This window comes from Tamandua tetradactyla, chromosome 17 (assembly GCF_023851605.1).
Source record: "Tamandua tetradactyla isolate mTamTet1 chromosome 17, mTamTet1.pri, whole genome shotgun sequence".
Lineage (NCBI taxonomy): Eukaryota > Metazoa > Chordata > Mammalia > Pilosa > Myrmecophagidae > Tamandua > Tamandua tetradactyla.
In genome coordinates, this window is record NC_135343.1 from 33364555 (window position 1) to 33379991 (window position 15437).

General features: G+C 35.3%; 1 protein-coding gene across 6 annotated transcripts in view; it reads right to left on the reverse strand.

Annotated features, from left to right (window-relative positions):
* PUS10 (pseudouridine synthase 10) overlaps positions 1 to 15437 on the reverse strand; it is a 147436-nt gene that overhangs the window by 72275 nt on the left and 59724 nt on the right. The window contains exon 1 of one of the 6 annotated variants that reach the window (XM_077134310.1): positions 7450 to 7471. The exons of the other annotated variants lie outside the window; for them this stretch is intronic. The gene's annotated coding sequence lies outside the window, so the exon portion shown is untranslated. Of the gene's footprint in view, positions 1 to 7449; positions 7472 to 15437 lie in introns of those variants that run through there. 6 annotated transcript variants of the gene reach the window in all.

Genomic DNA, 15437 nt, shown 5'->3' on the forward strand with positions numbered 1-15437 from the left:
CCTCCCTCTATCATTCTCATATTCAGCTTCATTCAGTGTACTAACATTATGGTATTAGTTAGGTAGTATTGTGTATCCATTTCTGAATTTTTACAATCAGTCCTGTTACACAATCTGTATCCCTTCAGTTCCAGTTACCCAATATCTACCCTATTTCTATCTCCTGATGGTCTCTGTTCTTAACTGAAATTCTCCAAGTTCATTCACCAATGTTAGTTCACATAGGTGAGAACACACAGTATTTGTCCTTTGGTTTCTAGCTAATCTCATTCAGCATAATGTCCTCAAGGTCCATCCATTTTGTTACATAGTTTGTAACTTTATTCCATCTTACAACTGCACAATAATTCCATTGTATGTATATACCACAGCTTGTTTAACCACTCGTCTGTTGATGGACGTTTTGGTTGCTTCCTTCTCTTAGCAATTGTAAATAATGTTGCTAAAAACATTGCTGTGCAAATGTCCATTTGTGTCCTTGTCCTCTTGTCCTCTGAGTAGACTCCTAGCAACGGTATCGTCGGATCATACGACAATTCTGTACTTAACTTCCTGACGAGTCACCACACTGCCTTCCAAAGCGGTTATACCATCTGACAGTCCTGCTAACAGTGGTTAAGTGTGCCTTTTTCTCCACATCTTCTCTAGTACTAGTTGTTTTCTGTTTTGTTGATAATGACCATTCTGGTGGGTGTGAGATGATATCTCATTGTGGTTTTGATTTGCATTTCCCTAATAACCAGGGAAGTGAGAATCTTTCCATGTGCCTTTTGGCCATTTGTATTTCCTCTTCTGAGAAGTGTCTGTTCATGTCTTTTGTCCATTTTGTAATTGGATTGATTGTCTTTTTGTTGTTGAGTTGAACGATTTCTTTATATATTCTGGATACTAGGCCTTTATCTGATATATCGTTTCCAAATATTGTCTCCCATCATGTAGGCTGTTTTTTTTACTTTCTTGACGAAGTTCTTTGATGCACAAAAGTGTTTAATTTTGAGGTGTTCCTATCTATTTCTTACTTTCTTCAATGCTCATGCTTTGGATGAAAGATCTACGAAACCACCTCCTAGTATAAGATTTATAAGATATTTCCCTACATTTTCTTCTAAAAATTTTATGGCCTTAGATCGAATGCTTAGGTCTTTGATTCATTTTGAGTTAATTTTTATATAGGGTGTGAGATATGGATCCTCTTTCATACTTTCGCATATGGATATCCAGTTCTCCAGGCACCATTTATTGAGGAGACTATTCAGTTCCAGGTGAGTTGGCTTGACTGCCTTATCAAAGATCAATAGTCCATAGATGAGACAGTCTAATCTGAACATTCTATTCAATTCTATTGGTCAGTATATCTATCTTTATGCCAGTACCATGCTTAAACAACACATTTTTAAATAAGTAGGTCAAGGAAGCAATTACAAGAGAAATCAGTAAATATCTTGAGGCATCTGAAAATGAAAACACAACATATCAAAACTTACAGGATGCAGCAAAGGTTGTGCTGAGAGGAAATTTATTGCCTTAAATATCTATATTAAAAGAGAAGAGCAAAATTCCTGAAATGCAGAGGAACTAGCCTCTTCAAAACATCAACTAGTTCCATCCCCATATCCTATACTATTGACAGCCCTTTCAACATGAAAAAGTTAGAACAGACATAGTCCAAATATCCCTAAAGAGTGGGAGAAAGATCAAAGGTGATGGTGGAGTTTTACAGAGAAGGTAAGGTTTAACAAATGAGTTTATAATGTTCATATTATAATGATTACTGAATCATTATATTGATACTTTTTAAACTTTTCAAAATGTACAATATAACATATATTCAAAGCAAAGAAAGAAAAAAGCAGTAGTTTTCAAGTACTCTTCAACAAGTAGTTACAGGACAGATTCCAGAGTTTGTCATGGGCTGCCATACTATCATCTCAGATTTCTCCTTCTAGCTGCTCCAGAACATTGGAGGCTAAAAGGAATAAATATTTTTTTATCATTACAATCGATTTTTTTTTCTTTTTGTGAAAAATAACATATATAAAAAAGCAATAAATTTCAAAGCTCACTGCAACAATTAGCTGTAAGACAGATTTCATAGTCTGATATGAGTTACAATTCCACAATTTTAGGTTTTTACTTCCAGCTGTTTTAAGATATAGGAGACTAAAAGAAATATCTATATAATGATTTAGCAATCATACTTCTTTGTTAAACCCTACGTTCTCTGTATAACTTCACCATCACTTTTGATCTTTCTCTCACTCTTTAGGGGTATTTGGCTATGCCCATTCTAACTTTTTCATGTTGGAAGGGGCTGTCAATAATATGGGATAGAGAGTACAATGATATTTATTTCATTACTTTGATAATTCTTTTAGTGTCCAGTATCTTAGAGTAGCTAAAAGTAAAAACCTAAAATTGTGGAATTGTAAACCATATCAAACTCTGAAATCTCTTCTACAACTAATTGTTGTAATGTGCTTTGAAATTTATTGTTTTTTTTGTATATATGTTATTTTTCATAAAAAAAGAGAAAAGCCAATTGTGATGATAAAAAAAAAATCAATGGGAACTTGATAAAGTCATTAAAATTCTTTGGGTCTTAGTTTTCTAGTCCTTAGAATGATGTTAGAATAGATTCTCTCTAAATTTCCTTTCTGCCTTAACAGATTATAGTTCCGAGTATCAAATGAAAAGGTCCAAAGAAAGAATAGGCTGGTAAAGGTGGATTCAGGGGCTTAACTGAAGTCATCAGGACCTGATTTTCTCCATTTCTTAACTACACTTTCTTAGGGATAAATTTGTTCTCAAGCAGTCATTTCTCACAGTTGCATGATAGCTAAGAGCAGAAAAGAAATCTTCCTCTCCCTAATAATTTGAACAAAAGTGTTGCACCACTCTTTATTGACTGGAATGGAGTCATATGCCTTTCGTTATTTTAAGGGGTGATATAATTCACTGACTGACTTAAACTTAAGTGCTCACTCCTGAATAAGAAGGTGGAGTCAGCCTTACTCAACCATATACATTGATAATAGGGCAATCATCACTTGGAATAAGACCCCAAGAAGGGAGAAAGGATGTTAAATGTTCAAAAAAACAACTTTACAAATGTCCACTACAACTAATGAAAGTCATAAATATTAATACTCACTACCCTAAATATACTAAATGAAACCAGCATTTGGAGATAAATTATGTCCTTCAGTTATACGTCCTCTGGAACCTTTACGATAAGCCAGAAGGAACATGGATCTCACCCATACTGTAATTCATTAGTTTCAAAGTGTCACTTATTTTACATGCATCATTTATTGATTTATAGTATTAAAAATAGCTTCACATATTTATAATTTCTTGCATCCCTCCTAACCTCAAAGCAAATACAGGTCATTCATTATACACCACTAACTTCATGCCCAGTAGCTACTGATAAAGCCATTAAGTGATTTGGGGAAAGTCAGTTTGGCTATGGCAGAAACTATCAGAATTGAGGACGTTCTTCATCACTCATTTCTTCTTCTTCTTCTTTTTATTTTAAATGGGCCGGCACCGGGAATCAAACCTGGGCCTCCAGCATGGCAGGCGAGAGCTTTGCCACTGAGCCACCATTGCCCCACTCATTTCTTCTTGAAATGAATGACTGAAAACTTATCTCAGCTTAAGATGGGACTATGAAGTAGATGAGTTTCCTCTTAAAATTTAGCTCAACCTCTCTTAAATCTGAGCTTGATATGCATCTGAGGAACATTTTTCTAATATTTCTAGTCATCCTACCATCTTCAATTTACATATAAATAAGTTGAATCTCATACAGTTATATTCAATAAAATGATGTTTTGTGGGAAAGCAAATATTTTCTTCGTTAATTTGCATCTTCAATTTAAGTCTATTTCTTGGTAGGTAATTTATATACTTTTGTTAAAGGATGACAGACATTGATAATAAGGCACCAAGGCAACTTTATTCCTAGACAGTTTGATAACGTCCCTGTACACTTTCCACCAGATGGAATATAAGCTAATTTGTGGGTGATATATATTAATGGATCAATGAGTGCAAATAAAAATAACAAATGGCAATCAGACAAGCATTACAGTAGAAAGTGAAACTGGCGGATATCCTGAAGGAATGCTTTCCCCCGGGAGGAAACATCATTAATAAGCAAATTAGTTGCCTATCAGCTCCCAGCAAAAACTGCTTTTTATCTATCTCAATTGGCTAGAAGTTGCCTGGAACAATGGAGTAAGCCACAGAAATGAACTGTAACTGGATAATTGTGAAGTTCTAACTATGTGTTTAAAAGAACAGATTCTACGATTATGGTTTGAGGACATACAAGACCTGGGTGACAATGACCTTGAAGAAAAGTTTTGAGGGTTTAGTTAGAATAGACACTCAATGTGACCTGATGGTATTAATAAGCTGCTTCAAAGCTTGAGCAATCTTGGACTAAATTTATAAAAACAGGCGCTTGCTCCCCAGTATTGCTATTGTAAAAGCTAGTTTGGAGTAACTATATATTTACAATTTATGATGTATAATCCACTAACTTTCCTTTAGGATTTGAGGGAGTTACAACTATGGAAGCATATACTTATGTTTGAATATTAAAAGAGAAAATTAAAATCCACAAAGGGAAAGGAAAGGTAAATAATATCATAATCTTAAAAAAAAAAAACTCCCCAAAAAGAAAAGTCCAGGACCAGATGGCTTCATATGTGAATTCTACTAAGCATTCAAGAATGAATTAGTACCAATCCTGCTCAACTTCTCAAAAAAAACTGAAGAGGAGGGAAAGCTACCTAACTCATTCTATGTAGCCAACATCACTCTAAAACAAAGTCACACAAAGATACAACAAGGAAAGAAAATTACAGACCACTGTCTTTAGTGATTATAGATGGAAAAATCCTCAACAAAATACTTGCAAATCAAACCTACCAGCACATTAAAATAATTATGCACCATGACCAAGTGGAATTTATCCCAGGTAGGCAAGGTTGGTTCAGCACAAGAAAATCTATCAATATAATACACCACATCATTAAATTAAAGAGGAAAAACCATGATCATCTGGAATGCATTTCTGAGTGCAGGAAAAGCACGTGACAAAATTCAGCATACTTTCTGGATGAAAACACTTCAAAAAATAAGAATATGTTCTAGTTTGCTAGGTGCCGGAATGCAATATACCAGAAATGGAGTGGCTTTAAAAAAAAGGAAATTTATGAGTTGTAAGTTTACAGTTCTAAGGCTCTGAAAATATCCCAATTAAAGCAAGCCTATAATAATGTCCAAATTAAGGCACCAACAAGAAGTTACCTTCATTCAAGAAACGCCAATGAAGTTTAGGGTTTTTCTCTCAACTGGAAGGGCACATGGCGAACATAGCAACACCTACTAGCTTTCTCTCCAGACTTCTTGTTTCATGAAGCTCCCCTAGGGGCGTTTTCCTTCTTCATCTCCAAACGTCTCTGGCTGCATGGACTCTCATGGATCTTGTGGCTCTGCCATGGTTCTTTTGCTTTCTCCAAAATGATTCCCCTTTTAAAGGATTCCAGTAAACTAATCTAGCCCCACCTGGAATGGGTGGAGTCATAGTTCTCTCTAAACAAAGTTAATACCCACAACTCAGCGAGCCACATCTCTGTGGCGATAATCTACTCAAGCTTCCAACCTATAGTGCTAAATAGGGATTAAAAGAAACAGTTGCTCCACAAGATTGGATCAGAATTAAACCATGGCTTTTCTAGGGCACATAATCCTTTCAAACCAGCACTGACCAGAAATGGGCAAAAGACATGGACAGACATTTTTCAGAAGAAGAAACACAAATGATTCAAAAACATGAAAAGATGCTCAAACTCACTGACTATTAGAGAAATGCAATCAAAACCATAATGAGATATAGTCTCACACCTACTAGACTGGCCATTTAAAAAAAGAGAGAAAAAGAAAAAGACAAGGGCTGGAGAGGATGTGGAGAAAGAGGCACATTTATTCACTGTTTGTGGGAATACTGAATACCCTGGAAGGCAGTCCAGTGGTTCCTCAGGAAGCTAAGCATAGAATTGTCATATGATCCAGCAATCTCATTACTAAGTATATATTCAGAGGGAATGAAGGCAGGGACATGAAGAGACATTTGCACAACAACGTTTATAGCAGCATTATATAAAAACATTTTATATATATATATATACATACATACATACAATGTAATATGACACAGCTGTAAGACAGAATAAAGTAATGAAGCAGGCAACAATGTAGATGAACCTTGAGAATACTATGTTGATTGAAATTAGCCAGAAATTAAAGGACAAATACTCTATGGTCTCACTAATAGGAACATTAATTAGCAAATTTTGAGAGTTAAAGTTGAGAAATAGGTTATCAAGAGATAGGAAGAGGATAGAGATTGGGTATTTGATGCTGAAAGAGTACAGAATATTCAACAGTGTTGATTGTAAAGAATCAGAAATGGATAGCATAATACTATCTGACAGTAGCACAATACTGAATGTACAATGAAGACTGGGACTGTATAACTTGCTCAGATGCAACCTCTCTCTCTAAGCCAATTCTGCAGGTAAATTCACAGCCCTCCCCACTATGTGGGACTTAACTCCCAGGCTTGTAAATCTCCCTGGCATTGGGTGACATGACTCCCAAGAATGAGCCTGGCCCTCGCAACATGGGATTCAGAAAGTCTTCTTGACCAAAAAGGGGAAGAGAAATGAAACAAAATAAAGTTTCAATGGCTGAGAGATTTCAAATAGAGTCGAGAGGTCATTTTTTATGTATTATACAGAAGCTTATTTTTATGCATTATACAGATATCCCTTTTTACTTTTTAGCATATTAGAATAGCTAGAAGGAAATATATGAACCTGCTGAACTGTAATCTAGTAGTCTTGATTCTTGAAGATGAATGTATAACTATATAGCTTTTACAGTGTTACTATGTGATTATGAAAACCTTGTGATTGACACTCCCTTTATTCAGTGTATGGACAGATGAATAAGAAAATAAAGACAAAAAATATATAAATAATAGGAGGTTATAAGGAGTGTTTAAATTTGTTAATGCTGCCAGGAATGCAATAAACCAGAAATGGGTTGGTTGGCTTTTTGTTGTTGTTGTTACTTTTTTTGGGGGGGGTTGTATTTTATAAAGGGAATTTATTAAGTTACAAGTTTACAGGTCTAAAGCCATAAAAATGTCCAAACCTAGTCATCCAGAGAAAGACGCCTTGACTCAAGAAAGGCTGATCTGGGAAAGCATGTGGTTGGCGTCTGCTGGTCCTCTGGCTTTTGGTTTCAAACAGCTTCCCTAGGGGTGTTTGTTTGTTTTTTTCTGCATCTCCAAGCATCTCTGTGTGTGTCGGCTCTGTCTGAGTTTCTCCAAAATGATTCCCTCTTAAAGGACTGCAGTAAGCAACCTACCTTGAATAGATGGAAAACACATTTCCATGGAAACCACTTAATCAAAAGGTTCCACATCCAACTGGGTGGGTCAAATCTCCATGGAAACAACCTAATCAAAAGGTCCCACCCTAAACATTACTGAATCAAGATTAAAGAACGTGGCTTTTCTGTGGTACACAACAGTTTCAAACTAGCACAAGGGGTATGGGATGTTCTGGGTTTTCTTTTTTTCTTTTTAAAATTTTTTTTATTAATTAAAAAAAATTAACAAACAAAACATTAAGATATCATTCCATTCTACATATACAATCAGTAATTCTTAATATCATCACATAGTTGCATATTCATCATTTCTTAGTACATTTGCATTGATTTAGAAAAATAAAAAGACAACAGAAAAAGAAATAAAATGATAATAGAGAAAAAAAAGACTATACATACTATACCCCTTACCCCTCGCTTTCATTTACCACTAGCATTTCAAACTGAATTTATTTTAACATTTGTTCCCCCTATTATTTTTATTCCATATGTTCTACTCTTCTGTTGATATAGTAGCTAAAAGGAGCATCAGACATAAGGTTTTCATATTCACATAGTCTCATTGTGAAAGCTATATCATTGTTCAATCATCATCAAGAAACATGGCTACTGGAACACAGCTCTACATTTTCAGGCAGTTCCCTCCAGCCTCTCCGCTACATCTTGAACAACAAGATGGTATCTACTTAATGCATAAGAATAACCTCCAGGATAACCTCTCAACTCTGTTTGGAATCTCTCAGCCATTGATACTTGGTCTCATTTCACTCTTCCCCCTTTGGTCGAGAAGGTTCTCTCAATCCCTTGATGTTAATTCTCAGCTCCATTCTAGGGTTTTTCTCAGTTCCTTGATGCTGAGTCTCAGCTCATTCCAGGGTCTCTGTCCCACGTTGCCAGGAAGGTCCACACCCCTGGGAGTCATGTCCCACGCAGAGAGGGGGAGTGTGGTGAGACTGCTCGTCATGTTGGCAATCAGCCAGTTTTGACAAGGGTACGGGGTTGCAACATATTGTTGCAAACTGGTACCAACTTTCAGGAGGGCAGCTTGGAAATACCTACCAAAAATTTAACTGTATTCCCTTCAATCCAACATTTCCAGTTATAAAAATTTATCTAATAAAGAATATAGATGTTCTAGACTCTCTACACAAGAATGTTCACTGCAAATTTCATTTGTAATAATAAAAGCTATAGGTGATCTAAATATTCATTAATTAACTTCACTGATTTAATAAACTCTGATTCAACCATAATATAATATCAAGTTCACATATGCACATGAGCTCTGTTAAGTTCTGACACTGAAAGGTGTCAATCACATATCACTGCAAGAAAAAAAGTTTGTAGAACACGTATGTTTCACTAAAACAAACTAAAGTATATATAAGTATACATTTGTTTATATACATATGTGTTTGTATATGCCCGCTCAAATGTCTGGAAACAGATACAGCAAAATGTTACTTCAGGAAATAGGAGGTAGGAAAGGGGAAGAGGGACAGAAACATTCCTTTTTAACTTTAGACACCTCTGAGCTGTTTGATAAGAATGGACTACTGCTGTAATTTGGAAAATAAAAAATAAAAGAACTATAATCTTGTGAATCCTTTTCATAAATTAAAAAAATTATTTTATGAACTGATAATCAATCAAGGTATCTGTGTTGGTTTGAAACTGCTAAGTATCCCAGAAAATCCATGTTCTTCTAATCCAGTCTTTTCGGTGCAGACCTATTGTGGGGGGACATTTTGATTAGGTTGTTTCTATGGTGATGTGACCCACCCATTTCAGAGTGGGTCTTAATCCTTTTACTGAAGTCCTCTATGAAGAAAATAAAAGTCAGAAAACATAGAGAGAGCTTAGAGCTGATACGGACAGCAGAGAGATGACCAACGCTTGGAGACAGAAAATGCCCTGAGAGGTGCTAAGCTAAGAGATGAAATTCAGAGTTTGCCCCAGAGAAGTTATGAGAGGACCCACAGATGCTCAGATAGGGAAAACACCCCAGGAGAGGCCAGAAGGGCCCAAAGGCGCTGAGGCAGCCATTTTGGAAACTAACCTTGGAGAGAAGGGCCAGCAGATGTCACCATCTGTGCCTTCCCATATGCAGGGTAACCCCATCAAAATCGGCCTTTCTTGAGTGAAGGTATTCTCTTGTTAATGACTTAATTTGAACATTTTCATGGGCTGAGAACCATAAATTTTAACCCAATAAATTTTAACCCAATTATAATAATACAAATTATAATACAAAAAGGGAATAATAAATTCCCTTTGTAAAAACCAATCCATTTCTGGTATATTGCATTCCAGCAGTATTAGCTAACCAAAATAGTCTATTTTATATGAAATTGATTTTCAAATAGTAAGTTTGCTAAAATGAATTATATCTGAATTTATTTTATCAAATCAATTTACTTTAGCCAAGAAATTGAAAGCAACAACTATTTGCTTGTATACTATTAGAGAAATCCTACTTTAAATAATAACTAATAGATCTATTTTATTTTAAGATGCAATATACTACACTATATTATATTATATATAGGAAATTTGCTTCACTATTACTTGATTTTTGGCAATGAAAAACAGAACAGTTTTATAAAAGAGTTTTATCTTTAGGCCAAGAGTAAATATTTTTTAAAAATTTATAGGATTTTTGAAATCTAATACTATAAGAGGGACTTGTGCTAGAGATAGTAATTCTTAGTTCTTACTCTTCCACTTTATTTCCCAGGATGGGGTCATATCCCAATTTTAGTCTGGATTGTTTCTGTATTCCTTTGTAACTATGCTCATTTGTTATATGAGAAATCAGACTTTCACAGAAATAACACAGTTTGTATTTTTGCATCAAGAAAACCAGAGGAAAATGCACTATGAGTATTCACCAATTCACTAAATACAGGTAGAAATTTACCTTTCTTTAGCAAATGCTTCCTTCATAGATGAGTAGATTAATACCACAAAGCAGAATTTCTGGGGAATACTTTAAATGCATAAAAACAGTTTTAAACTCTCAAGTACATTAAAAAGACTAGTTGTATATAATTAACATGCTAATTACAAATTTAGTTTTATCTATTCATTAAAAGAGCTCCCCAGGGATCCTTTCAAGCTGAAATTTGAATGTTGACCTAGTTTTAAGTTATTGCATGTTATTTGAAGGTAATAAAGCTCTACTCGTTTTAAAATATTCTATAATATTTTATTTTTCATCAATTCAAAGGGAACTGTTAGTCACTTTGAATGTAAACCTGATTCCTTCTAAATATAACAGCTAACTTTAAAGGTGTCGTGATGATTGAATGAATACTTTGTTAATTGTAAATGCACACACAACTTCTGACAAATCATGATATCACTTTTAAAGAAAGATCTTTATTCAGATTAGTAAATTTTATTATAATTTGAAAAATAGATAAATATTGCATTAGCCAGGGTTCCCCTGGTAAACAGAACTGGTAGGGTATATAAATATGTAAATATTATGAGTTTTATTATAGGAATTGGCTCACACAACCCTGGGGATTAGCAAATCCAAATTCTGTAGGGCAGGTGCCAAGTAAGGAATTCAGATGAAGGTTTCAATGGGAGAAGCTGGCTGGCTGAAGAGAGAAATTCTTCTCTCTGACTGCTGAAATTATAAATTCTCCCCTTAAGGCCTCAACTAATTGGATGATACTTCTCTCACTGATGAAGACAATTCCCTTTGTTGATTGCAGATGTAATCAGCCATAGATGCAATTAATTGACTAATGAATTTAAATCCATGAAAAATCCTCATACTACCAATTGGGCCAGAGCTTACTTGACTGAACAACTGGAGGCCATACCTTTACCAAGCTGACACGTGAACTTAAACATCACATATAGCAAGCTACTGATATTTGAATCTTCCTAAATTTATCAGGGCAACACATGTGAAAATTTAAAACAAACTCTTTCTAATATAAATGATCAACTTCTCTGAACCATTAAGGTTTAGTGTGCCTGCACCTTTTCTTTCAGGTACTTGCCTAAGTGGTGTTGAAAGCAGGATGAAAAGGAGGTCACAAAGCATCCTGGAAAATGCATGGAATGCTGAGACAGTAGAACTGGGTTCTTTCCTACTTATCAGCACAGTGACTCTGGGCAAATGACCATACCCTTAACGGTGTTTGTTTGCTTACCTGTAAAACAGGGAGAATGATGTTTCTTGTAATATAGAAGTCTAAATTAAACTTTTAAATTTTATTGTAAAATGTAAAATAACAAAAAAATGCTAATTTAAAAAATATTTTTGTAGAATGTTAATACAGTTCTCCTAACTCTCTTTTTAGTAATTAAAAAAAAATAAACTGCTTTTTGAAGTATACTAAATGAAAAGAGATTTCCTCAGGCCTTGCCCATTCTGAGTATCTAATGCTAGTCTTAATCTAAACACTTAATTTAAGGATGATGATATTTACTAAATTTTGTCATTAATCTGAGAATGGAATAGCATCTGCAGTGTGCCATTTTCTAACTATGAATGCTTGTTAATGGATACATAAGACATAATCAAGGCAGATCAAACTACACACCCAACAACAAAACACAACAAGACATGGAGGAAAGGACCCTGACTAGTTTAAATTCTGTCAATAAATTTGTTAGGACACCTTGATGATAAACTTGAAAGAATGAGAAAGAGAAACAGAGTGAAAGAGAGAGAGAAAGAGAAAGAAGAAAAAAAGAACCACAGATTCCTAATAAGAATTGGTAAAGACCTGTCCAAAGGCAAGCTCTAATGTTAAAACCTGGGAAATTTCAAGCAAACGTCTGCAGAATAGCAGTGAAAGGAGTTATTCATAAGCCACCACTAATTTTGTACAATATGATACAAAAATGCTAAGATAACTAAATGAATTTTAAAAGGCCTATGTTCATGAGATATCAAGGATGATTCCTAAATAAACTCAAAACTTTAACTACTGATTGTTTTTTACCCTTCTCTTTCATCTGTCACTTCTCCAATACAAAACTTAAAAATACGCCAAATTTCCAAGGGGCACTTGTGGGTGCGAATCCTACTACTAACCGCTCAAAAGAATATAAAGTACAATAAAAATGTAAGATAAAAAATAGATGAATAGATTTGTTTAGAGTTATTATAGTGCAAGGTTAAAAACACCTCACAGAAAAAAGTTATGACAGCACACTTTGATCATTTGTTGAATGCAGTAAATAAACATAATATCACTACAATACAAATTAAAATAAGACAAATGTAAAAATTATATCCTAAAAGTCAACAAATTACTTGGGCTTCTGGGTAAAGAGGGACAATCAAATATAGGTATGCACTTTTACTAGTTCACTAAAACAACAGTAAAGAGATTTGTTGAAGGTATATAAAATCCACCAGGATTGGAACAGTAAGAGTGTAGGAAATTAGTAACAGTTCGGAAGCTTAAAAGCAGATAGAATAGTGGTAAAGGACTTAGTAAACCTCCAAAAAGCTGAATCCTAAACTGGCAGTTGGAGAAAATAATAACCCAACCAGAATTGGCAAAAGATTAAGAAACAAACAGCTCCGAGAAACTCCAGAAGAAGGGGAAGAAGGACAACATATAGAAGACTGACTGGAAGTCTGTTTCCAAAAGAGGCAGATCCTCAGATCCTCTCCCCGACTCCACGCAGCAGGTGACTGCCTCTCCCTAAACTTCCCCAGTAAATGACTGGAGTTTTATATTCTGGGAATAGTAAAATATAGGGTTTTTTGGATTGAGGCTTATGAGTAAACATAGGCAAAAAGATGATGACACACTATCACCATGCCCCCACCTTATTTTTCAGCCCCTGACAGCCCCCTAGATGGAAGAATGCATCTTCTGTGAGGAATCTGACCTGCCCAAGAGAAAAGATCTAAAGATATTCACAATGGAGACGTATCACTCACTAGTTGGTAAAACATGCTGTCAAAAACCCCTCCTCACTCACAACCTCAGAGCTTCCAATTGCTTCTAATTCTGTACTCTTAAACATGATCAGTCAACCAAGGATCAGCAGACAAGTGAGCAAAGCTTCTATCATGGAAGATACACAATAAACAGAAAAAAAAAACAAGTTTAAGGAACTAGAAACAAGGAGAAAAAAATTTTCTTTGATAATAGCAAAACACATTGATATCCTCAGAAAGATAAAAAAATTGTGTTTATGAAATGAAACAGGAATTTATTTTTCAAAAAGTAAGAAAACACAAAAAGGGGGAAACAAAATAGAAAAAGATCTTGAAAACTAAAAACATGATATCAGTAATACTTCAATAAAAATGCTAGAAGACAAAATTGAGAAAATCTGGTAATGGTGAATCAATTCTCCTGCTGTGGACAACTAGAAAAGCTGGACAATTTTTAAAAATGTAATTGAAGACATGAGACAGTTAACAAGGTAGCGAAGAATGACAGGGCCAAAATCTAGAAGAAGAAAATGAGAGGTGGACCAAACATTTCAAACAACTTTTTCCACAAGGTGCATCTGCCAATCAGAAGAGACAGCTGAGCACAGCAATGAGGTAAAAATTTTGGAGTCCAGTGCCCTCTACGGAAGAGGCAACTCTGATAGGTCTGTATGCTTTGGCTGACAATCTGAATGACTACACTTTAGGAGTAAGGGTGAATGGAGAGTAGAAGGATCCTTAAAGGTGCTAAAGACCAGCTTCAAATAATTTCAATACTGATATTGGATTAAGGTGATTTGGAATTGTTAATGATCCTAATCAGAAGCTAACAAAAATCCTCTCTGGAGGAAGATAACAATATTAATATTCTAGGCTTGAAATTGTTTCTATAACTTCATAGTCAATGTTCAACACTATATTTAAAATAAGGAGATAAGAGCTGATTAAAAATAAGCAATAGAAATAGATTCACAGACGATCTAGATAATGTAGTTATCAGGTAAAGACTTTAAAATTGAAGTAATGATGAATACAAGCAGGAAAATGGAAGAGACTACTGAAAATTTTAGGAGAGGATAATTAGTAGAAACCACAAAATGAAACAAATAGAAGTTTCAGAAATGAAAATCCAATTACAGGGTGTATGAATGGTTCAGTGGTAAAATGCTCGTGGGAGAGCTGGGTTTGACCGCTGGACATGAACTACTCCCCACCCCCTCAAAAAATCCAATTACAGAAATTAAAAATTCACTAGCCAGGTTTAAAAGAATAGTAGACATAGGTGAAAAGAGAATCAGTGAACTGGAAGACAGGCCAGAAGAAAATATCCAAAAGACACAACAGAGTCAAAAGATAAGCAAGAAAGGAAGAGTCACAGCAGAGTCAGTGAAAAGGTCTAACATGAAAATGGTATTTCAGAATAAGGGGAGAGACAGAGCAGAAGCATATTTGAAGAGACTATAAGTGAGAATTCTCCCAAACTGATAAAGGATATGAAGTCAGCATTGAGAAATCTTGTGAATCCTAAGCAAGATAAACACAAAGACAACGACACCTACACGCATCACAGAAAAATTGTTCCAAACTAAAAATTAAGAGAAAAATCTTAAATGTGGCACAAGAAAAAAGACATTACCTTCAACTTTTAAAAGTACACTGTGCTGGTGGTTCCTGGAAGATGGCTGAATAGAGTAGACTGAGTTCAGCCATGCTCCAAGGAAAAGTTAGAGCAGGGATAAGAGGGTGACTGAGATGGTGATTTAAGAGTGCAACTGACCTGGGAGAGCCTTCAGCATCACACAGGGCAGCTCTGGTTGCAAAAGCTGAGGAACTGAGAACCAAAAAACTGGAGCTTAATGCAGAAGTGAGGAGTACACAGGAGTGCACAGATGAGGAGACAGGGACTAGGAAGCAAGCCAAGTCTCATTCCTTGAATGAACTACCTGCACGAGCGCAGCCCCAGGACCCACCACATACCCCTACCCCAAGTGTAGCCCAATCCACCTTTCCTGCACCCCTTCTGAACACCACATCCCCCTCC